Source organism: Pseudorca crassidens, chromosome 2, assembly GCF_039906515.1.
Source record: "Pseudorca crassidens isolate mPseCra1 chromosome 2, mPseCra1.hap1, whole genome shotgun sequence".
NCBI lineage: Eukaryota > Metazoa > Chordata > Mammalia > Artiodactyla > Delphinidae > Pseudorca > Pseudorca crassidens.
Window position 1 is genome coordinate 106318032 of NC_090297.1, and position 25075 is coordinate 106343106.

At 36.4% G+C, this 25075-nt stretch overlaps 1 pseudogene; it reads left to right on the forward strand.

Moving 5' to 3' along the window:
- The first annotated feature begins 23330 nt into the window (after positions 1–23330).
- Positions 23331–24281, forward strand: LOC137209131 (olfactory receptor 5V1-like; annotated as a pseudogene).
- Positions 24282–25075: the final 794 nt, after the last annotated feature.

Below are 25075 nucleotides of genomic sequence, written 5' to 3' on the forward strand. Positions count from 1 at the left end.
TTTATATTTTTATTTCTCTTGAGTATGTATCTATATAACTGCTGGGTTATATAGCATAGAGTTATATAGTAACTCTATGCATAAACTTTTGAAGAACTGTCAGGCAGTTTTCCAAAACAGTTGCATAATTTTACATTACTATGAACAGTGTTTGAGGGTTCCAATTTCTCCACACCCTCACCAACACTTGTTATTTGTTTTTTTGGTGATAGCCATCCTAGTGGGTAGACTGGTATCTCATTGATTTTTTTTGTGTGTGTATTTCACTAATGGCTAATGATTCTAAGGTCTTTCATAAGCACCATTTCTGTACTTCTCCTTAACATATGGAAAAACCCATGTTGCTAATGGGATTTTTTAAACTTTAGAGACTTAACTGTTCACCCTGTCTAATGTTTATATTCTAATTTTGGTGGGGTAAAATACTGCAAGATTTTCAAATGTATAGCCTTCTCCCCTTCTATGACCTACAGAGCTGTTTGATGGCTCTGCAATTTTTCCTTTAAAACCCACATCAACAGTGTCATCACCAGGTCATGAGAAATGGCAGAACCAGAAATCAGGGGACATGAAGACATAGGTTTCTGGTGAGGAAGAAAGGAAACACCACGTCTAGGTGAGCAGACCTAATTAGGAATGACTTGGTGCCAAGACAGCAGATATGCTGTTAGTACTGTAGCTCCAGATACATGTCCGGTTGAACATGCAACATGAGGAGTCTAGTTCCAAGATCCAAGGCCATGGCTACCAGAACAAGTGGAGAAAATTCACTGGTGCTTTGTAGAATCCCAGTTAAATGAGCCTACATCCATGCATCTCCTTTCTTTTCCTAATGAAAAGGAGGAGAAGGCAGTCTGTCAGGCTTTAGCCACCCACATCCTAATAAAAAATCTAGCACTGAAATTCACCCACAAATGTCTCTAAAGAGATGAGAAGCTGATCTATTCATTGCATGTTGGGAGAAAATGATTGCCACGACTTTAATGAATCGCAAGAGAATCAACTGCTCTTCATTTCTACAGTTTCTATTCAGGCTTTTGCCCTTGAGTTGTGTTTGCAGTCTGAGGAGTCCCGAAATAGCTACTTAGAGAGAGATTACATGGGTACTCCCAAAAGGTCAGTCCATAGGCACTTATAATGTCCATTCTAGAAAAATGAGCTCCTAGAAATATCAAAGAAGGATTTTCAACTCTTACATTAGGAAATGAGCATGCTCAAGGCAGCTCCTAGAATGGAAGGTCCCTCTCATGATGTGTGGCAGTCAACAGCCTGTTTTACAAAGAGTGACCTTTCCAGTCCAGGAACTAGAGTGAGAGCACCAAGCCCTGCCACCAAAGCCAGAAATCCAAGGCTTTTGGCAAGAGTCAGTGGTAAGTAGTTTAGTTACCATCACAGTTGAGAAAAACACTGCCAAGTGTCAGGATATACTTACTTCTTAAGAGCATATTATAAAATATTAAACATATTTTCATGGTATTTATGTAATACATAGGTTTAATATCATTTGTATGTGTATCAATGCCTATAATAGTAATAATAAAACCAGAGTTGAAATGACCTTAATGATTATCTATTTGAAACCTTGAGGGAGGCCTGAATACCTTAAGTAAGATAATATGAGGAGGAAATTTTTCATGGTAAATAATATATAATGCATAGTATTACTCCTACTGTAATTTTGATAAGCAAGACAGAAAGAAAGCATTATCTCTTAGGCTACATTATAGTATGATATTAAGGGCACACTTGTTTAAATAAAATGTAATTAAATTTGCATAAAACATATTTGGAAACTCCCTTTGTTCACTAACTAGGGGGTTCTCATCTTTATGTTGCAACACACTGGTGTTTGGGAGATGTGTTACAAGCAATTTACTAACTGTAATAAAGCCTTGTAGCTTGTGAGTCATTTGCTTCTCCTACAGTTTCTTTTTAGAAATCTCATTGATTCAGGGTTATTCCTATATAATTTCATTCTCACTCATTTGCCTTTGAGATGATTTATTGATTGGGAAAGAATGAAGCAGAGTTGCTGCTCTCTGGTTGGGAACTGAGCCGTAGCCACCACGTGGTCTCCATTGGAACCACTGCTCTTATTGGAAAGGAGAACAGTAAGACCACCATAGGCAAAGGGGCCATGGTGCCACATTTAAAACCCCATATGTTATTCTTCTCTGGTCAGAAAGCTGTTTGCACCAGAACCGCTGGACAGGAATGTCCTCCTGATTCAGCTAAGATGTTTTTTCTCAATCTCTTCTTTCTCTCTGGGCCTGACTACAGTGCTGGAGTTTGTATTTTCCCTTTTCCACTGACTTCAGCCTGGGTTTTTTGTAAGTGGTCTCTGCACCCCAAGGCTTGGTTCTGCATTCAGCTTCAGTAGGCAGTGGGATCAGATGCCACTGAGAGTATGAGCCTCCATGATGTTGGGGTCAAGGACCTGAGATTCCCTCTCCTGGAGAGGTCATCAGTGGAGGCCAGCCCTTCTCCACTCTAACAATCACATTCATGGGAAGGAACTCAAATTTTAAAAATGGCTCTCTGCTGTCCATGGGATAGGCTGGCGGACAGGTGCAGTTTCCTGTTGGGTCCCTATAGAGCCACTCTTTTCTCAAATCTAAGGCTAAATACACTGGTTAGGAAATCACCATCTATATCACATTTGAGGCAGAGATGTATGTTGAGAAATCCTTGCCTGATAAACACTTCCTGCTCTCATGCTGGGGCTGCCTAGGGATAGGGATAATGGTAGAAAAGCAAGAGTCAATCACTCAACTCTTTCTGTGAGTATAGTATAAATTCAAGAAATTGGTTTGACCGATATTACCAGTAACTTTTTTTTGTTTTTATGGGTTTTTTTAAATGCTGATTTTATTGAATTGTCAGGAAATTTAAAAGGTGTAGATATTTTCCCTATTTGGTTTTCTTTTTTATTTCTTATTCCATGGAAAGTTCTAGCAGTACAATGAACTTTTGATTATAGCCTTCAAAGTCAGATAGATGGGATTAAATTCCAATCTATGATAATAGGGGCTGTGCAACCTTAAGCAGCAGTTCCTCCCTTGCAAACCCCAATAAAATACATAAAGTTGTGATAAATACTTGAGATTGTGTGTATAAAGCATCGTACCCAGTGCCTGGTACATCAAAAGTACTCCATAAGTAGTAGCCACTATTATATTTGGGGCTATTGTTTTTGACAATCATAGGACCTTGGGCAAAACTATGCAGGGATGGAAAGGAAGCTGGGATTATTTGTACTCTGGCTTCTTTTATATGGTCAATCATATATGCATATTAACAAAGGACTTGAAAAACACACACAAAACTGTTTAACAGTGTTGCTGGGCAAATGGTGGTGCAAAGGTGAAGATATTCCATTTTCATTTGATATGTCTTTGACTCAGGGAAATTTTTAGAATGTGCTTTTTTTGAAATTTAAAATCCAATAAAATTTTTAATTTAAAAATATAATGATGGGCTTCCCTGGTGGTGCAGTGGTTAGGAATCCACCTGCCAATGCAGGGGACACAGGTTCAAGCCCTGGTCAGGGAAGATCCCACATGCCACGCAGCAACTAAGGCTGTGTGCCACAACTACTGAGGCTGCATGCCACAACTACTGAACCCCGCGTGCCTAGAGCCCATGCTCCACAACAAGAGAAGCCACCGCAATGAGAAGCTGGAGCACTGCAACGAAGAGTAGCCCCCACTCGCTGCAACTAGAGAAAGCCCAGGCACAGCAACGAAGACCCAACACAGCCAAAAATAATAATAATAAAATAAATAAATAATAAATATATTAAAAAATAATAAAATAAAAATATAATGAGGAGACCTCTCTGTACATGTCTTTGTAACTTCCTGTGATTCTATAAGTATTTCAAAAGAAATTTTCTAAAATGTAAAAGGTAAACATTAAATAAAATATGGGATCTATCTATTTATCTATCTGTCTCTGACATAACATTAAGCTAAGGAGGTTTTCAGTGATGTGGAATGCTACCATCCCAAAGGATGTTCATAAATGCTAAATAGGGATTTTCCAGGTAAAAGGTAGGTAAAAACTAAAGAATACATTAAAATATTAAGTCTGACCCACTCATAGGAATATGAAATTTTCAAGGTCTTAGTAATGTCATGTTTTCAGATGTATAATGACATTGGTAGAACAATGGAGTCTGACAGCTGAAAGGAACTGTGGAAATAACTCAAATGATCTTCATTTAAGACTTGAATCAATCTTCTTTGCAGGAGATGTAGCAATCTAGCCTCTCCTTCAACATCTCCCGTGATGGGATCTCATTACTCTCTCTAGATGATAAAATGCTTGTTTACCTAGTCTAAATTAAGTTAGTGAAACAAGAAGTTGCGAGGCTTAAAAAGACAAAGAAAGAATACATATCAGGGTAATTAAGCACAGGGTGAGAAGATTTCAATTCAACATGTGTTTGACAATGAGGCTGAGTGGACTACCAAGAAATACTTGAAGTAAAGCAGGCAAATAGAGTTGTGAGCCAGGACCACATCACTGATCCTTTAGTAGGGGAAGGAGTATTACTCAGGGGTCAAAAGTGAGGCTCTGAATTCAGATCACCAGGATACCATTTTAAAGGTTTGAGCTTCTGTTTTCTCACTGCAAACAGAGCTAATAACAGTACTTATAATTTCAAATTGCTTTGAGAATTCATGGAGTAGTTCATAAAGAGCGCCTGGCACATAGAACATGTTTAAAGATTAAATGGGAGGCATAGTGATGGTATTTACAGTATGTACAAAAGGAGAAGAAAACTGTGTTCACTTTGAGGTGGCTTTGACTGATAATCACAAATTTGGTAGGAAGGGTTTCAAAGCTGAACAGGTAAGAACAAGGTCATGTTTCCATCATTACCATAAGTTGAGATGAAAGGGAACTTCATCCACCTCACCTGATGGAAATACATGTGATTTACATGCACACAAAGTTTGAGAAGCACTTGCCTATTTGATGACTTCTGAATATTTCATCTGGTCCTACATGCCTATATGATAGGGAAGGGTACAAATAGAAATATGGGGCAAAGCAAAAATACCTTATATTCCACAGCAATAAATTAACTTTGATACAGACACCTCAGATTTTCTGGACTTTCTTTTAGAAAAATTATCCTGAGTGCTCTTACCAATCATTGTGTGTGTGTGTGTGTGTGTGTGTGTGTGTTTTAAGTAGGTAGACAATTTACTAGGCCATGAAAATGATATTTAAATTTTAAATCATTGCTTTGTATTACTGGAATTAAATATGAATAGATATTTTCCTTGTGTGCTATAAAGGTTTTCACAATCACAGCAATTACCCCGGTTTATATTATGCCCATTTTGTTTCCTTGAAGAAAATAAACCCCTAAGAAAATAAACCCTACTAGTCAATAAAACACTTCATGGGTGTTAGCTATTATTATCTAATGGGTATCTCTATTCACTTGTTTGTTTGGAAAATCTTGGTTAAAATCAGGTATGTAAAAGTGTTGTTTCTTTTCAAAGTACTTCATTGAGTTTTGTTTTATTTTTTGATTGGATGAGTTATTCTGAACTTATATTAATCTTTAAGGAAAAACATACTGTTTTACACTAAATTCAACAAAATTTCTTTCAAGCTAGACATTTTTGTATACAGAACCAGCATTAGAAACCTCATCCTCAATTTATTTATACTATAAAATCTATCCCCACTAAATAGTGGAGAGAAAGTTCATTACCGTAAAGCAGAGGGTTTGAGATTGCGATTGTCTATTTGTGTGCAATAGCATGCAAATTCCAAGAGGCAAGGGTTCAGGGTATCACATAAACTCTAGTGTGTAAGTGGTGTTTGTTTATGATGGATTTTGATGTTGATGATGATGATTCACCATTGTTACCCTATACAGTGTGAGCATTGGGATTATGGAAAATGAAATAAATATCACTCTTCACCCCATACTCTTAGCTCACAAAAAAATTAGACTAACCAGTCAGTTCTGATTCTACTGCCTTTATATATTTTGCCCCATTTTGTCCTCAGGGATGGACTTCAAATCATATTGTAAAACACTTAAAATAAGCAGGATGTACAACTTCAGAAACCATATTTTTAAAAATCACTAAACATTTTAAAATTCACTTTTATAATTTAGCTATACACAGATGAAGCATCATTTTCTCTTTGTGGGACCACCTTCCATGAAAGATTTCATTTCTTTCTAAGAATAAACCTAAATATCTACCTACAAAAGAAATTGTTTATCTACCTTTTCAATATCATGAGTTAAGAGAAAATGCACATTACTGATTTTTAATGAACTGAAATCCATCTATGCAGTTGATAGAGAAAACAAATAATAGTACACACATATTACATAAGGATTTTCTAAAAGAACATGCAGATTGTCAACCCAACTCTAACATTACTTTACTGTGAAGGTATGCCTACAGCTAACATGGAGAGAATGGTGAGTATCAGTAAACTTTCTTGGATACATCTTCCACCAACTTCCCTGTGAACTTTTGGGGATCACAGGAGTCCTACCTTAGCCTACTTCTCTTCTTACTTTATCTATTCTCTGGTTGATTTCATGTTCAGCTATGGATTAAAAAGCTACCTTCAAGACAATGACTCCCAGTCCATTTCCATACAGGTTTAGCCTGTCTCCTGAAGTTAAATCCTTTATTTTCAACTGTCTATTGGGCATTTCCACATGGATATCCCACAGATACCTAACACTCAACATCATTCAGATCTACTCCACTGTCTCATCTCCCCATACCTACTATACCTCATTTATTTCCTGTTTTAATTAATTATCCCAGCCTGCCCAAACTGATTCAGATCCTCACCACCCATCAACTTCAAAGTGCTCCAAGTATGTCTCCTTCTCTGTGATTGATTGCTTCATGGATTTTCTCCTCCAAAACTCTACATCTTCAATTACAGAGAGTTTCATTTTGATATGGTTTTGGTTTTCATACTACTCTCTTAGACAAGCAAAGGTGTTTTACATGAAGTCACGTGGACTATGAAGAATGAGTTTCACAATTATATGACCCCACTGGGATTACATGGAAGATTCTGTGCATGGGTACACATGCATTTTCTGGATCTACAGAGTTTTATCAGTTTCTTAAAGCTGATAATATTCTAAAACACAGGCTATTACCTTCCATATGTCCCCTACTTCCAGTCTGCCCTCGCCTAGTATGTGGTCTCTGGGCCACTGTTGATACCCTGCAACATTCCTGTCCATTCTCACACCAAAGTCTGGCTTCCAGGCAGCCTAGACACCTGGACTCCCTGCTGCCCATGAGGAAAGAGAGGATATTTTCTGAGACCCCTGTTGGAGGACTACCAAGTTTTTGTTTTTTTCCAACGAGCTTGCTCAGAGGGCAGTTCTGACATGGCCTCCACATGCCAGTCCTATTCCCCAAAGCAGCTGCTTCCCTAAAACCTCCTCTGGGGTAGCTAATAAGGTTGTGCTATAACTGAAAATTACGAGCTTCTTAGAATTAATGATGGAGTTTGGTAGCAACCAGCCAGGGCTGACTTACCAGGTCTCTGCAACTAACAGGAATCTCCAGGGATTGGGGATGCAGCTGTAGGTGAAGGGCCTGCCAGCAAAGCTCAGAATCCTGCAGTCTTCCTTCCTCTGGCAGGAGTACAGCTCTCAGGGAAGTTCACTAGTGTCCCAGAGACCTCTGGATCCTTTCTCCTGTAAACATGAGGACAACACAAGTCCCATGAGCTTGTTTGCCCTTGGCTGGACAGACCCATGTTGTCTGTTTTACTTGACATTTCTGCCATCAATATTGCCTGGGCTGCCAACCTACTTATGGGACAGTGTTCTCACACATGGCACCTCCCCCAGTAAAACACACATACATACATACACACACACACACACACACATACACACACATTGTGAGCATTACTTTTCATCTGTAGTCCAAGGCCCATGGGACTAACAACCAGGTTCACTCCTAATTAATCACTGAGGAGAGTGAATTAATCATTATGCTTGTATATGCCTGAAGAGGCAAGACTGTAGGCAGGGAACCAATCTAAAGGCAGTTACAATGGTCCAGATAAGAGGTGATAAGTTTCTGAACTGTAACTGTAGTAGAGGGGAAGTAAAAAGATGACAAAATGGAAGAAAATATTTAAGAGGTCTTAGTGATTGGTTGCACTTGGCTCTGACCAATATTGAAATGAAAATTGCATGAAAAATATCTCCTGTTTTTATCTTTTTCTTACTTTATTTTTAAAATGTGAATTATATTTCACATACAGTAAAAAGCACAAAACTTAAGTTTATAGGTTGATGAGTTTTTACAGATATATGCACCCATGAACCACTACTCAAATTAAGATATAGACTATTTCCATCACCTCAGAAAATTCCTTCATACTCCTTTCCCATCAGTGTTATCCAGAGGTAACTTTGAACTTATTTTGAATGGCTACCACAGTACAAATTATTTTAAGTCTTTCTTCCTTTATTTGTTAAAAAATTTGTCTTAGATTCATCAGTGTTTTTACATATATTGGTATTCTAAATAACCGTGTAGTATTCCATTGTATGACTATGCCACACTTGTGTATCCATTCTCCTGTTGATAGGCATAGTGTTTATTCCTAGTTTATACTATTATGAACAAATTGGTTTTGATTGTTATTATACAAGTCATTTTGTTTACATATGCACCTACTTTCCTTAGGTATGTGCCTAGGAATGGCGTTTCTGGGTCCCAGAGTAACTGTATGTTTCACTTCATTAGAAACTTTCCATCCAGGATAGATCATATCTTGGGTCACAAATCAAGCCTTGGTAAATTTAAGAAAATTGAAATTGTATCAAGTATCTTTTCTGACAACAACGCCATGAGACTAGATATCAATTACAGGAAAAGATCTGTAAAAAATACAAACACATGGAGGCTAAACAATACATGACTTAATAATGAAGTGATCATTGAAGAAATCAAAGAGGAAATTAAAAAATACCTAGAAACAAATGACAATGGAGACACAATGACCCAAAACCTATGGGATGCAGCAAAAGCAGTTCTAAGGGGGAAGTTTATAGCAATACAAGCCCACCTTAAGAAGCAGGAAACATCTCGAATAAACAACCTAAACTTGCACCTCAAGCAATTAGAGAAAGAAGAACAAAAAAACCCCAAAGCTAGCAGAAGGAAAGAAATCATAAAAATCAGATCAGAAATAAATGAAAAAGAAATGAAGGAAACGATAGCAAAGATCAATAAAACTAAAAGCTGGTTCTTTGAGAAGATAAACAAAATAGATAAACCACTAGCCAGACTCATCAAGAAAAAAAGGGAGAAGACTCAAATCAATAGAATTAGAAATGAAAAAGGAGAAGTAACAACTGACACTGCAGAAATAAAAAAGATCATGAGAGATTACTACAAGCAACTCTATGCCAATAAAATGGACAACCTGGAAGAAATGGACAAATTCTTAGAAATGCACAACCTGCCAAGACTGAATCAGGAAGAAATAGAAAATATGAACAGACCAATCACAAGCACTGAAATTGAAACTGTGATTAAAAATCTTCCAACAAACAAAAGCCCAGGACCAGATGGCTTCACAGGCGAATTCTATCAAACATTTACAGAAGAGCTAACATCTATCTTTCTCAAACTCTTCCAAAATATAGCAGAGGGAGGAACACTCCCAAATTCCTTCTACGAGGCCACCATCACCTTGATACCAAAACCAGACAAGGATGTCACAAAGAAAGAAAACTACAGGCCAATATCACTGACGAACATAGATGCAAAAATCCTCACCAAAATACTAGCAAACAGAATCCAAGAGCACATTAAAAGGATCATACAACATGATCAAGTGGGGTTTATTCCAGGAATGCAAGGATTCTTCAATATACGCAAATCTATCAATGTGATAAACCATATTAACAAATTGAAGGAGGAAACCATATGATCATCTCAATAGATGCAGAGAAAGCTTTTGACAAAATTCAACACCCATTTATGATAAAAACCTTGCAGAAAGTAGGCATAGAGGGAACTTTCCTCAACATAATAAAGGCCGTATATGACAAGCCCACAACCAACATCATCCTCAATGGTGAAAAATTGAAAGCATTTCCACTAAGATCAGGAACAAGACAAGGTTGCCCACTCTCACCACTGTTATCCAACATAGTTTTGGAAGTTTTAGCCACAGCGATCAGAGAAGAAAAGGAAATAAAAGGAATCCAAATCAAAAAAGAAGAAGTAAAGCTGTCACTGTTTGCAGATGACATGATACTATACATAGAGAATCCTAAAGATGCTACCAGAAAACTACTAGACCTAATCAATGAATTTGGTACAGTAGCAGGATACAAAATTAATGCACAGAAATCTCTGGCATTCCTATATACTAATGATGAAGAATCTGAAATTGAAATCAAGAAAACACTCGCATTTACCATTGCAACAAAAAGAATAAAATATCTAGGAATAAACCTACCTAAGGAGACAAAAGACCTGTATGCAGAAAATTATAAGACACTGATGAAAGAAATTAAAGATGATACAAATAGATGGAGAGAGATACCATGTTCTTGGATTGGAAGAATCAACATTGTGAAAATGACTCTACTACCCAAAGCAATGTACAGATTCAATATAATCCCTATCAAACTACCACTGGCATTTTTCACAGAACTAGAACAAAAAATTTAACAATTTGTATGGAAACACAAAAGACCCCGAATAGCCAAAGCAATCTTGAGAACGAAAAACGGAGCTGGAGAAATCAGGCTCCCTGACTTCAGACTATACTACAAAGCTACAGTAATCAAGACAGTATGGTACTGGCACAAAAACAGAAAGATAGATCAATGGAACAGGATAGAAAGCCCAGAGATAAACCCACGCACATATGGACACCTTATCTTTGATAAAGGTGGCAGGAATGTACAGTGGAGAAAGGACAGCCTCTTCAATAAGTGGTGCTGGGAAAACTGGACAGATACATGTAAAAGTATGAGATTAGATCACTCTCTAACACCATACACAAAAATAAGCTCAAAATGGATTAAAGACCTAAATGTAAGGCCAGAAACTATCAAAGTCTTAGAGGAAAACATAGGCAGAACACTCTATGACATAAATCACAGCAAGATCCTTTCTGACCCACCTCCTAGAGAAATGGAAATAAAAACAAAAATAAACAAATGGGACCTAATGAAACTTCAAAGTTTTGCACAGCAAAGGAAACCATAAACAAGACCAAAAGACAACCCTCAGAATGGGAGAAAATATTTGCAAATGAAGCAACTGACAAAGGATTAATCTCCAAAATTTACAAGCAGCTCATGCAGCTCAATAACAAAAAAACAAACAACCCAATCCAAAAATGGGCAGAAGACTTAAATAGACATTTCTCCAAAGAAGATGTACAGACTGCCAACAAACACGTGAAAGAATGCTCAACATCATTAATCATTAGAGAAATGCAAATCAAAACTACAATGAGATATCATCTCACAGCAGTCAGAATGGCCATCCTCAAAAAATCTAGAAACAATAAATGCTGGAGAGGGTGTGGAGAAAAGGGAACACTCTTGCACTACTGGTGGAAATGTGAATTGGTTCAGCCTCTATGGAGAACAGTATGGAGGTTCCTTAAAAAACTACAAATAGAACTACCATATGACCCAGCAATCCCACTACTGGGCATATACCCTGAGAAAACCAAAATTCAAAAAGAGTCATGTACAAAAATGTTCATTGCAGCTCTATTTACAATAGCCTGGAGATGGAGAAAACCTAAGTGCCCATCATTGGATGAATGGATAAAGAAGATGTGGCACATATATACAATGGAATATTACTCAGCTGTAAAAAGAAACGAAATTGAGCTATTTGTAATGAGGTGAATAGACCTAGAGTCGGTCATAGAGAGTGAAGTAAGTCAGAAAGAAAAAGACAATTACCGTATGCTAACACATATATATGGAATCTAAGAAGAAAAAAAAATGTCATGAAGAACCTATGGGTAAGACAGGAATAAAGACACAGACCTACTGGGGAACAGACTTAAGGATATGGGGAGGGGGAAGGGTGAGCTGTGACAAAGCGAGGGAGAGGCATGGACATATATACACTACCAAACGTAAGGTAGATAGCTATTGGGAAGCAGCCGCATGGCACAGGGATATCAGCTCGGTGCTTTGTGACCGCCTGGAGGGGTGGGATAGGGAGGGTGGGAGGGAGGGAGACGCAAGACGGAAGGGATATGGGAACATATGTATATGTATAACTGATTCACTTATCAGAAACTAACACAACACTGTAAAGCAATTATACCCCAATAAAGATGTTAAAAAAAAAAAAAAAGAAAGAAACTTTCCAAATAGTTTTCAAAAGTGGTTGTATAGATTTCCAACTTCAGCTCAGAGGTTTAGAGAGCTGGAAAGAGTGTTGCTTCTAGCATTGCAACAACAACAGTAAAGTTGGACATAATGCAAATTAATGACTTTTCTTGAATCCATTAGGGAATTGAATTTGCAGGGCAAACAACAAAACAGAGAACTGGGGAGGCATAGACTCTTGCAGGGAGAAATAGGAACCAAGCTTTTTTTTTTTTTACCTGGGACAGAAGCCATCGGATGCCATGTAAGCTGATAAGACTCAACTTCTCTGTGAATTTAATGAATTACTAAACACTAAGTGTGGGCCGGCATGAGTGTGCGAAATCCTTGGGTACCATAGGCAAGAAGGTTTTCACCCTCTTGCTTTCCTCCAAGAACTCCATCAGATGCTCATAGCAAAGACCAACAAGTATTGCAAAAGCTTCCCTATATGGGGCTGCCTGGGGGAGGAAAGTGGGGGGAACAGCAGCGACTGCAAAAACTTCTTCCAGGCCCATTTACCATATTTTTTCCTACAGAAGTAAAGCTGTAATCTGCAGGGCAAAAGCAACAAAAAGTATCCCCTTAGGACTTTGTAGAAAAACATTGCAGCTGGGAAGGGACAGGGACAAAAATTCTACCACTCAGGGAGAGGCTATGTGCTAGGACCAGCACTAGAGCTGGGAAAGGGGCAGAATCACTCGTGAAGGCCACACCCCCAAGACCCAGGTTCGTAGTACTTAAGACTAAGCCTTACCAGAACATCAGAGGATATCTACCTACTCCCCCACCTGCCACCCCACCCCCCAGTTCCCCACCAGCCCACTAACAAACAATGAGTAAAATTAACAGTGGGATACAATTGTTACAGTGGCATCAAGAAACAGATTATCTCTGGGGGTAGTAGTATGAAAGGTAGACACAAAGCAGGCAGGGAGAGTAAAACTTGAGAAAAATAAAACTCTGGCAAACTTGCCTAACCCTAAGCACAAGAAATCAGTAGAGAAATTTGAAGCCTGTAGTGCACTGAAGGTAACCATAGCAACAACAAACTCCAAACTCAGGCCAACTCCTCTCTAGATTAACCCAAACTCCCATACTAAAGGTCTAGAAGAAGGGAAGACATGCTCATCCCCAAACCTCATCCTCCCCAAATTTACCTCAGTCTCTACTGTCCTAACTGTTCAGTTTCAACAAAAAGTTATGAGGTATACAAAAAGGTAAAAAAAAAAAAAAAAAGAAACTCAACATTCTGAAGAGACAAAACAAACATCAGAACAAGACTCAGATATGACAGAGATGTTAAAACTATCAGACAAGGAATTTAAAATAAAAATGATTAATAGATTAAGGCATTCAGTGAAAAAGGTAAACAACAAGCAAAATCAGAGCTAATTGCATGAGAGATGGAAACAATAAGAAAAGATCAAGTAGAAATGCTAGAAATAAACATAGTGACAGAGATAAAGAATTACCTTATGGGCTCATCAGCTGAAGAAAAGAATCCACGAACTTGAAAATATATTAAAGAAATTACCCAAACCAAAACACAAAGAGAAATAAAAGTAGAAAACCAAACCCCCCACCAAAATCCAGAGAATCTGAGAGCTATTTTACAGTACCAAACATAAACATAATTGGAATCCCAGAAGTAGGATTATTAAAAAATATATCTCAATAGATGTATTTAGAAAAAACATTCAACAAAATTTAATGTCCATTCATAATAAGAGTCTTAATAAGGTAAGAATTAGATGGAACTTCCTTAACTGGTAAGGGCACATTTAAAAAAACCCTATATTAACATCATATTTAATGGTAAAATGCTGCATGCTTTCCCCCCAAGGTGAAGAACAGGCAAGGATGTCCTAATCCCTCCTATTTCACATTGTTTTAATTTGCATGTTGATGTATCTTTTCTTAAGTTATTGGCCATTTAGATATAGTCTTTTGTGAAGTGTCTGTTCATGTCTCCCAGTTTTCAATTGTGTTGCTCATTTGTCTTTTGTGTTTTTGTTGTTGTTGTTTGTGGTATGTGGGCCTCTCACTGTTGCGGCCTCTCCCGTTGTGGAGCACAGGCTCCAGACATGCAGACTCAGTGGCCATGGCTCACGAGCCCAGCCTGTCCTTTGTGTTTTTATTATTGATTTATAGGCATTTAAAATATATTTTGGATATGACTCTTTTGTGAGATAAATACAAATATTTTCACAGTCTCTACACTGCTCTTTATTCTTTAATAGTGTTTTTTGAACAGCAAAAGTTCTTAATTTTGATGAAGTAGGATTATCAGTTTTGTTCTTTAGGTAAGTTGGGAGTCAAGATTCTTTATTTTTCATACATTTATTCAGTTGCTCCAGCTCCCTTTATTTAAAAATATTTCTTTAACATATTGAATGGCTTTGGTAACTTCATTGAAAATCATTTGCCAGGATATGTTATGTGTCCATCTCTGAGCTCTGTTTTGTCCCACTGATCTATTTGTCTTTCCTTACAATAGTGCCACACTATCTTAATTATTTAAAGTTATTTAACTCTTGAAATAAGTTCTCCAACTTTATTTTTATTCTTCAATATTATCTTGGCTATTCTAGGTCCTTTAAATTTCCATATAAACTTTAGAATCAGTTTGTAATTTCCTCAAAAAGGACTACTGAAATTTTTATTTAGACTGTGTTGAATCTGTAGGATGATTTTTGTCTCTAGTTTCTCTAGGCAATATTTTGTGCTTTACAATGGAGAGAACTTACAAATTGTTTGTTAAGTTTATTTCTACACACTTGTTGATAAAGCTATTGTAAATAGTATTGTTTTAAATTACATTTCCAGAGTTTGTTGATTATAGAAATACAATTAATCTTTGCATATTGGCTTTGCTTCCTGAGATTTTCTTAAATATTACTTCATTAATTCCTCTTGATTTTCTACATACACAATCATGACATCTGTGAATAAATGTAGGTTGACATCTTTCCTTTAAACATTTATGCCTTTTACTTTTCTTGTCTTGTTGCATTAGTTAGAACTTATAGTACAATTCTAAATAGAAACTGTGAGAGTGGACATCCCTGTTTTTTATATGTTACACAGAATGTGTCACCATTAAGTATAATACAAACTGTAGGGTTTTTCTAAATATATTTTACCAGATTGATGAAATTCCCATTTATTCCCAGTTTGTTGGATGTTTATTTTTTATTATAAATGGGTATTGAATTTTGTCAAGTGCTTTTTCTGCATGTATTGAGTTGTTCACAGTTTTTCTCCTTTATTATATTAATATAAGGATGGCAATGATTAATTTTTAAATGGTAAAACAACCTTACATTCCTGTTATAAACCATAATAAACTATGGTGTATTATCCTTTTCAAGTATCATTGGATTGGATTTGATAGTATTTCTTTAAGCATTTTTGTGTCTATGTTCATGAGGGATATCAGGTTGTAATTTTCTTTTCTTATAAAAAAACCTTATCACATTTTGGCATCAAGATTATGCTGTTGTCATAAAACAAGTTGGGAAGTATTCCCTCTGTTTTTATTCTATGAGGAGTTTTTGTAATACTATATTATTTCTTCTTAAAATGTTTGATAGAATTCACCATGAAACGATCTGGGCCTGGAGTTTCTTTTTGGCAAGGTTTTTAATTGCAGATTAATTTCTTTTAATAGATTCACACCATTCATATATTCTGTTTCTCCTTATGTCAATTACTTCTTACATTTTCAGAAGTTGTGTTTTTCAAGGAATTTGTCCATTTTATGTAAGTTGTCAAAGTTAACAGAATAAAGTTGTTCCTTGTATTTTATTATCTTTTTAATGTTTGTAGGATCTGTAGTGGTGTCCACCTTTTTCATTCCTGATTTTGGTAATTTGTGTTTTTTCTTTTATTTCTTTGATCAGTCTTGCTAAGGGTATATCAGTTTTATTAAACTTTTCAAAGAACAAAATTTTGCCTTTGTTGATTTCCTGTTTGTCTGTTTTCTTATTTTATTAATTTCAGGTCTGTATCACTTAAAATTTTTTTATTTGGGTTTAATTTTATCTTCTGTTTCTAACCAGTAAGTTAGAAATACTTCTACCCAATAGGGTTAAAAGCCTAGATTATTTATTTTAAACATTCATTTTCTTATATAGGCATTAAAAGCTATAAATTTCTCTCTAAACCTTGTTTTAGATACACCCACCCCCACTTTTTTTTTTTTAATTTTTGGCTGGGTTGGGTCTTTGTTGCATATGGGCATTCTCTGGTTGCTGTGAGTGGGGGCTACTCTTCGTTGCAGTGCAAGGGCTCTAGGCACACAGGCTTCAGTAGTTGCAGCATGTGGGCTCAGTAGTTGTGGCTCATGGGCTCTAGAGCACAGGTTCAGTAAGTTGTGGCACTTGGGCTTAGGTACTCTGCGACATATGGGATCTTCCTGGACCAGGGTTTGAACCCATGTCCCCTGCATTTGGAGGCAGATTCTTAACCACTGCACCACCAGGGAAGTCCCCACCCCACAAATATTTATTAGCGGTGTTTTCATTATCATTACATTTAAGATATTTTCTATTTTCCTTATGACTCCTCTGACCCATAAGTTTCATAGAAATGTTTGCTAAATTTCTAAATATTGGGGGATTTTTCAGATATCTTTTTGTTATTAATTTATAATTTAATTCCATCATGGTCAGGAAAAATACTCCATATGAAACTTGTTTTGTAGCCCAGGGTATGGTCTACTTTAGTGAATATTCCGTATGCATTCAACTGGAATGTTTATTCTGAAATTATTGGATATAATGTAGTATTAATTATGTCAAGGTAATTGTGTTGTCACAAAATATATTTGTGACAAAAATCCAAAATATATTTTAATAATTAAATATTCTGTATCCTTACTGAATTTTTAATTTCATAATTTTCAATGAGAAAGGAGTATTAAAGTTTCCAACTATGATTGTGAACTTGTCCAACTCTTCTTTTGTCAATATTTTCTTTATGTATTTTTCAGTTAATTTAATAGATGCTTTTACATATTTGTGATTATTATGTCTTTTTGATGAACTGATCCTTTTATTATTACAAAATATTCCTCTTTACTTTTGGTAATCTCTCTATCTTAAAGCCTACACATCAACTTTTTTTTTTCACATCAACTTTTTTTATGTTTGGTTTTACATAGTATATTTGTGCCTATCCTTTTATTTTGAACATATTCAAAATCTAATATGTAAAATGAGTTTATTAAAAAGGGGATATACTTGGTTCATTTTAAAATCCAGTCTGAAGCTCTGTCTTTTTTTGGAGTGTTTATTCTACTTACATTAAGTCTAGTATTTTATCATTTTTTGGAAATGGAACAAATGTTTTCCATTTGTCCCATCTGATCTTTTGTGCTTTCTTTTGGATGAGTTTTAATTTTTATTATAATTCCATTTTATCTCTTCTATTGGTTTTTGGATATACTTCTTTGTATTATTTTTTAGTGCTCACTCTATTGTACTACACATTGTTTACTTAATATGATCTGTCTTTATGTTTTACTACTTAAGGTACAATGCAAGAATACTACAAAACATTTTTCCATTTTTTTCACCCTCCCACCCTTTGTGTTGTTATTATTATGTATTTAATTTCTATCTATGTTATAAGCTCTCCAATACATGCTATTATTTTTTTGAACAGTTAGTAGTCTTTTTAAATTCTTTAAAAAATATATTTGCCCATTTATTTGTCCTTTTGGACTGAGTAAATTTTTATGATTCCATCTTAAATATGGTCTCTTTTCTTTCAATTTTCATTTTAGACATGGAAATATTAAGCAAAGAGAGAAGAAGTAACTTACCCAGGTTCTCATAACTAAAGAAGTACAATGATGAGTCTTGATCCCAAGAAATTTAACTCCAGAGTTCACAACTTAATCAATGTAGTATATTGGCCATGAAAGGAGAGTTTACATAAGCAACTGAAACTTAAACTTCAGGGCCCTAATTTGCAGAGACATTTTCTAAAACCTTGGGTGGTGCCCTAGAAAGCTATTCACATAATCATGCTACGCAGATTTACAAAAGTAAGATATTTTCAAATATTTTAAAAAGCTCCCTCACACCAAAAAAAAAAAAAAAAGTTTCAGGACTTCAGAAACCTGAATCTTCTTCCTGAAGCCATGTGAAATAATCTGAACTTCATTTTATAGAGAATGGAGGCCCCTGAAAGATTTTTAAGATAGGGAGTAAAAAAAAAAAAAAAAAAAAAAAAAAAGATAGGGAGTGATTGGATATATTTTAGGGTTTAAAAAGATCACCGCTTTCAATAGGATAGCATCCTAGGATAAGGTTCCCAGTTTAATATTGATTGGATAGTTTATGAAGGCTGCCCTTCAGGTTGCAGAGCAAAGTCTCTGATTAAATAATTCAATAAATACTTGTGTTCCTTTAGTAGTTTAGAAACATGAATCATGAATTTAGGGGCACACATAAAAGCCAGTCAAGTAATATATATATTACAATCAAGTTATATATATATATCTGTTGGGGTTCTAACAGGATAATATTTTGCTTTAATTGATAACTTACATGGGAGAAATAAAAATAAGCTAGGTTTTATCTTTATTCTTAATGAGAATTATTTATTATGTAAAAAGTCGATATGGAAGAAGATGTTAAAATTTCCAATGTGTAAAACTTTCTACTCTAGAGAATAAAATGGGCTGATAAGCATGATAGGCTGATATCCACAGGTCAGGAGAAAGATATAAGGAAGAATAATTAAACATAATTAGGCAAAATGAAAAAGAATTAGACTAGATTTTCTCAAAGGAAATATATTAAAATCCAGAATTATCTAAAAATATAGATTCATTTTTTCATTCCACACATAATTACTGAGCACATACTGTATGCCAGACACTGTCTTAGTTATGAGTGATAGAGAGGGAGCAAAACTGAGCTCCAGGCCTCACTGAACTTATACTACAAACACATTCAAATAGATAAATAATTTCATGCCAGGTGTAGCATAATGCTACAAAAGAAGTAAAGCAGGAGAAGAGGATAAAATGATGTAGCTGCGATTTTAGATAGAATTTTCAGAGGAAGTATCCTTAAGGAAGTAAGAGTCCAGGAAAAACTTCAATGAAAATAGGAAACAGACCATGCAAATATCTGGGGGAAAGTTTCTAGCTAAAGAAATATCAAGTACAAGCCCTTACAATGGGCATGTGTTTGGTGAACTTAAATGGAAAGCAGCCCTGTGTAGCTCAAGCTGAGTGAGCAACGGGGAATAATGGTGGGAAGTAATATTAGAAATGTAGTCAGAGGTCAGATCCCATGGGCTTTGTATGCCGAGGTGAGATCTTTAGATTTTATTCTAAGTGAGATGGGAAACTATCAAAAGGTTTTGAGTTTAAGAGTGGTGTAATTTTGTTTATGCTGTAAAAACTCACTCTGTTTGCTGCTGTGTGGAGATTGACTAAATGAGAACAGGGGAGTGGAAAGAAAATAGGAGTCTAGGCAAGAGAAAATGATAGCTTGGACTGGGGTCTCTGTGGTGACAGTAGTGAGAATAATATTTATTCAATTTGGAAGGTAGAGCCAAAGAAAATATTTTACCTTAAAATATTTTTGTATGGATTAAAAAAAAACATTGATAGCCACAGTTGATTGAACACCTATTATATAGCAGGCACATTACTTATATTATCTTATGTTACTTCTCCCAAAAACTCTGATATAGGCAGTATTAATATCAGAATACAATAAGCAAACTGAGGAACAGAGAAGTCTGCTCACTTATCCACCATTTACATCTAGCAAGCAGTAGAAGTAGGATTTGATTTTACATCTATCTGATTCAAGAGCCCACTCTTTCCACTATATCATCTCACCTCCAAGATTGAAAAAGGTGCAGAAATCCCTATTCACAGTTATTGTGAACCTGTCAGCATGGATAATTTAAAAGAAAGCTAATAACTGTATCAATTATTTTTTCAGAAAACATACAACGCTTGAGAGTAAATCTTGGTGTCATAAAGTTTACTTTAATAAGTTAACATACTTAAGTATGTTTGATTACTTAGAATTTTTCCATCTGCAGTATATTTAAAAACATGGAGACCAAATTTATTCTGAAGAGGTAACCAGAAATGCTCACATATGCTTATGTATAAAAATGTTCATTCCAGTATTTATAATAGTAAAAGGTATCACCAAGACTGATGTCAAGGAGCTTACTGCCTGTTTTCTTCTAGAAGTTTTATGGTTTCAGGTCTTATATTCAAGTCTTTAATCCATTTTGAGTTAACTTTTGTGTATGGTATAAGACAGTAGTCCAGTTTCATTCTTTTGCCTGTGGCTGTCCAATTTTCCCAACAGCATTTATTGAAGAGATTTTGCTTTCCTCAGTGTATATGCTTGGCTCCTTTCTCATAAATTAATTGACCACATATGTGTGGGTTATTTCTGGGCTCTCTATTCTGTTCCATTGATCTACATGTTTCTCTCTTTTTAAAAAATATTTATTTATTATTTATTAATTTAGTTGGCTGCATTGGGTCTTATTTGCAGCATGCAGGATCTTTTTTGCGACATGCAAAATCTTCTGTTGCGGTTCACAGACTCTTCATTGCAGTGTGTGGGCTTCTCTCTAGTTGTGTCTCGTGGGCTCCAGAGTGCACGGCCTCAGGAGTTGCGGCATGTGGACTTAGTTGCTCCACAGCATGTGGGATCTTATTTCCCCAACCAGGGATCAAACCCACGTCCCCTGCATTGGGAGGCAGATTCTTAACCACTGGACCACCAGGGAAGTCCCCTATGTGTCTCTTTTAATGCCAATACTACACTGTTTTGATTACTATATTAACTATGTAATATGGTTTAAAATCAGGGAGCATGATGCCTCCAGCTTTGTTCTTCTTTCTCAAGATTTCTTTGGCTATTTGGTGTCTTTTGTAGTTTCATACGAATTTTATAATTATTTGTACAATTTCGGTGAAAAATGCCAATAGGAATTTTGATAGGGATTGCACTGAAACTATAGATTGCTTTGGGCAATATCAAATTTTAACAATATTAATTCTTCCAATTCATAAATACAGAATATCTTTTCATTTGTTTGTGTCTTTTTCAATTTCTTTCATCAATATCTTATAGTTTACAGTGTACCTGTCTGTCACCTCTTCAAATTTATTTCTAGGTATTTAATTCTTTTTAGTACAATTGTAAATAGAATTGTTTTATTTCTCTTTCTGAGAGTTTGTTCAGTGCATAGAAATGCAACATATTTTCGTATATTGATTTTGTATTTTGCCACTTTGCTGAATTTATTTTTTGTTGTTGAGTTGTAGGAGTTCTTTATATATGCTGGATATTAATTCCTTATCAGATATATGACTTGCAAATATTTTCTCATATTCTATAGATTATCTTTTACTTCTTGTTAGTGCCCTTTGATGATACTTTAATTTTCATGATGTAAAATTTATTTTTCTTTTGTTTTCCTGTAATTTTGGTATCATATCTATGAAATTGTTGCCAAATATAATGAAATCAAGATTTCTCCTCAATATTTTCTTATAAAAGTATTATAGTTTTAGCTCTTAAGTTTTGGTCTTTAATACATTTTGTGTTAATTTTGTGTATTATATAAGGTAAGGGACCACTTCTTTTTTTTGCTTGTGGATATCCAGTTTTCCCAGAATCACTTATTGAAAAGACTTTTTTTCCTCCCATTGAATAGTCTTGGTACCCTTGTTGAAAATCAACATGTATGTGAGAATTTATTTCTGGGCTGTTTATTCTATTCCATTGGTCTATATGTCTCTCTTATGCTAGTACAATATTGTTGCTTTGCAGTAAGTTTCGAAGTCAGGAAGTGTGAGTCCTCCAACTTTATTGTTCTTTGCCAAGATTATATTGACTATTCAGGGTCCTTTACAATTTCATATGAATTTGAGGACTGGCTTTTCCATTTCTGTGGGAAAGATCTATAGAATTTTGATATTGATCAAAATGTGTAGATCATTTTGGATATATTGACATCTTAACAATGTTAAGTCTTTTTAACCATGAACATGGGATGTCTTGCCATTTATTTATGTCTCCTTTAATTTCTTTCAGCAATGCTTTGTGGTTTTCAGTGTAAAAAGTCTTTCAGCTCTTTAGCAAGACATTATAAATACTTAATTTTTCTAGATGTCATTGTAAATGGAATTGATTTTTTTAACTTCCTGTTTGGATTTTTCATTGTTAGTGTACAGAAACGCAAATGATTATTGTGTGTTTAATTTTGCTGAATTTGTTTATGAGCTCTAGTAGCTTTCTGTGGCTTCTTTGGTATTTTCTCTATATAAGATCATGTCTTCTGTGAATAGATAGTATTACCTCTTTCTTTCCAATTTGGGAAATTGTACTCCTAATATTTTAAAACTATAAGCAGAGCTCAAGATTTACATAACTGAAAAAAACCTACAATGGAGTACACTGAAAAGTAGCACTGATTCTGATTCTGCAGGTGATTAAATTCTTTATATTTTTCTAATTTTCCTTATTTTTTGCAATTAAATCTTATTTCTTAGAAAAGTTAATATGCTTACCAAAAAGGGCAATGATAAGAGGTAGATATTACCAAGGTAGTGAGAAATGAGTTCGTACTAATGAAGGGGTTGGTGGCTTGTTGCTAGTTTTAACCAAGTCTGCGTTTATTTTCACACACTAGTAGCCATGCAAATTTGTGGGTGGTCCCTGGGCCTGAGCTGGTTAGATCTGCTGAGTGAGAAGTTCTGGTCTCTCTGAAGACACTTCTGCACACCTCCTTCCACAGTCCAAACTGTCTATATCCAACATTATTTTACATGGCCCTATAAGTTTACAAGCCCATTTGGGGTGCTCCTTGTACGTTCTCATTATGGCTTCTTTTTTCTCATTGTTTTGTAGCTGTGACGCCCCTTGAAATGAACAGTCAAACAGATGTCACCGAATTCATCTTCTTGGGATTTTCCAACCATCCCAACCTACAGGGCTTGTTCTTCCTGGTCTTCCTTGTCATTTACCTGACAACTCTTTTCAGGAACACACTCATAATAATGGCCACAAGAGTCAGTCCTGCCCTCCACACCCCAATGTATTATTTCCTCAGCAACCTGAGTTTCTTGGACACCTGCTACACATCTACCACTATTCCAGTCATGTTGGTGAACTTCTTCCAGGAGAAGAAGACCATCTCCTGTGAGGGCTGCTATTCCTAGATTTTCTTCCTTGTGACATGTGCCGGCACTGAGGGTGTTTTATTGGCAACTATGACTCCTGACTGCTATGTAGCCATCTGCCACCCTCTTCAATATCCAGTCCTCATGAATGTGAAGGTCTGTGTTTGTTTGGCAACTGGGTCCTGGCTATGTGGGCTGGTGAATTCTGTGACATACACAGTGCTGGCAGCTACACTCATTCTGTGTGGGCCTAACAAGATCAGCCACTTTCTCTATGATATCCCATTGCTCCTGAAGCTCTCCTGCTCAGACACCTCTGTCGGTGAGTCTGTGCTCCATGTGGCCAGTGCAACCATTGGCCTGAACCCCTACCTGTTTACTGCAGTGTCCTACATACTTATCATCTCTGCCATCCTTCGGATTTCCTCTGCTCAGGGCAGGAGCAAGGCCTTCTCTACCTGTGCACCCCACCTCACTATGGTGGTGGTCTTTTATGGAATGGCCAACTTCAACTACGACAGACCCAGAGTAGGCTACTCCCTGGATATGGATATCCTGGTCTCTGTGCTCTTCTGTGTTATAAATCCCATGTTAAACCCCATTATCTACATGTTAAATCCCTTGTTTGAGAAAAAAGGAGGTCAAATGTGCCCTGTGGAAGCTGGTTGGAGAGTGTGTGTTCCCTGGCAATATTAGTGTCTAGCTCACTGGTCTTCAAACTGAGGTATGCAGCCACCTGAAAAAATTTCCAAAGTATTTGTAATATACATAGTTTTAGAAAACCTATATCCAGATCCTCAGTTCCGATATATACACCAGTTCCTAAAATTTATCTTCCCAAGAACTCCTTTCTCTCCTCTCTTTCCACAAATACTGTTTTTCCACTGTACAACAAAGGCAGTAAGGAAAATTCAAACAGAATTGGGTAGAAAGGGAAAGGAAGTGATGAGGTTGAGACCTGTGCTTCTGGGAGGAGACTCAGAGGAAAAGGGAGAATGCACAGGTGGAGTTCTTCCCTGAGGAGTAGTGTGAGCCACATACTGGGCACCTCACCCCTGGGGTTGACACAGGGAAGATGAGTGGTCCTGGATGCTTGGAGGGCCAGTGGTACTAACAGGAGGGCTGGGAGTCCAGGGAAGCCTGGACTCTGCTTGTGAGGAGCATGCACATGCTTGCTTGGTCCTGAAGCAGGGCAGAGAGAGGATTGAAAATTGTATAGGCGACTAGCTGGTTTCCCATTACTGCTCTGGTGTGTGCCCCAGCCTAAGCTGAGCACACATTTCAGCCCCACTTGGGAGACTGGTTTTGAGAAACAGAGGTGGCTCTGACCCAAAGTGGTGCCTGAGCAGGGCAGCAGCAGCCATTACTAACACTTAGGCAGCACATCAGAAGCAGCTCCAATCTCTATCTTCAGATAGACTGCCACAGCCCATACTGCAACCCATGCTGGGAGCCCACATGGGCCCTGACTACCCTGTGGCTTCAACTCG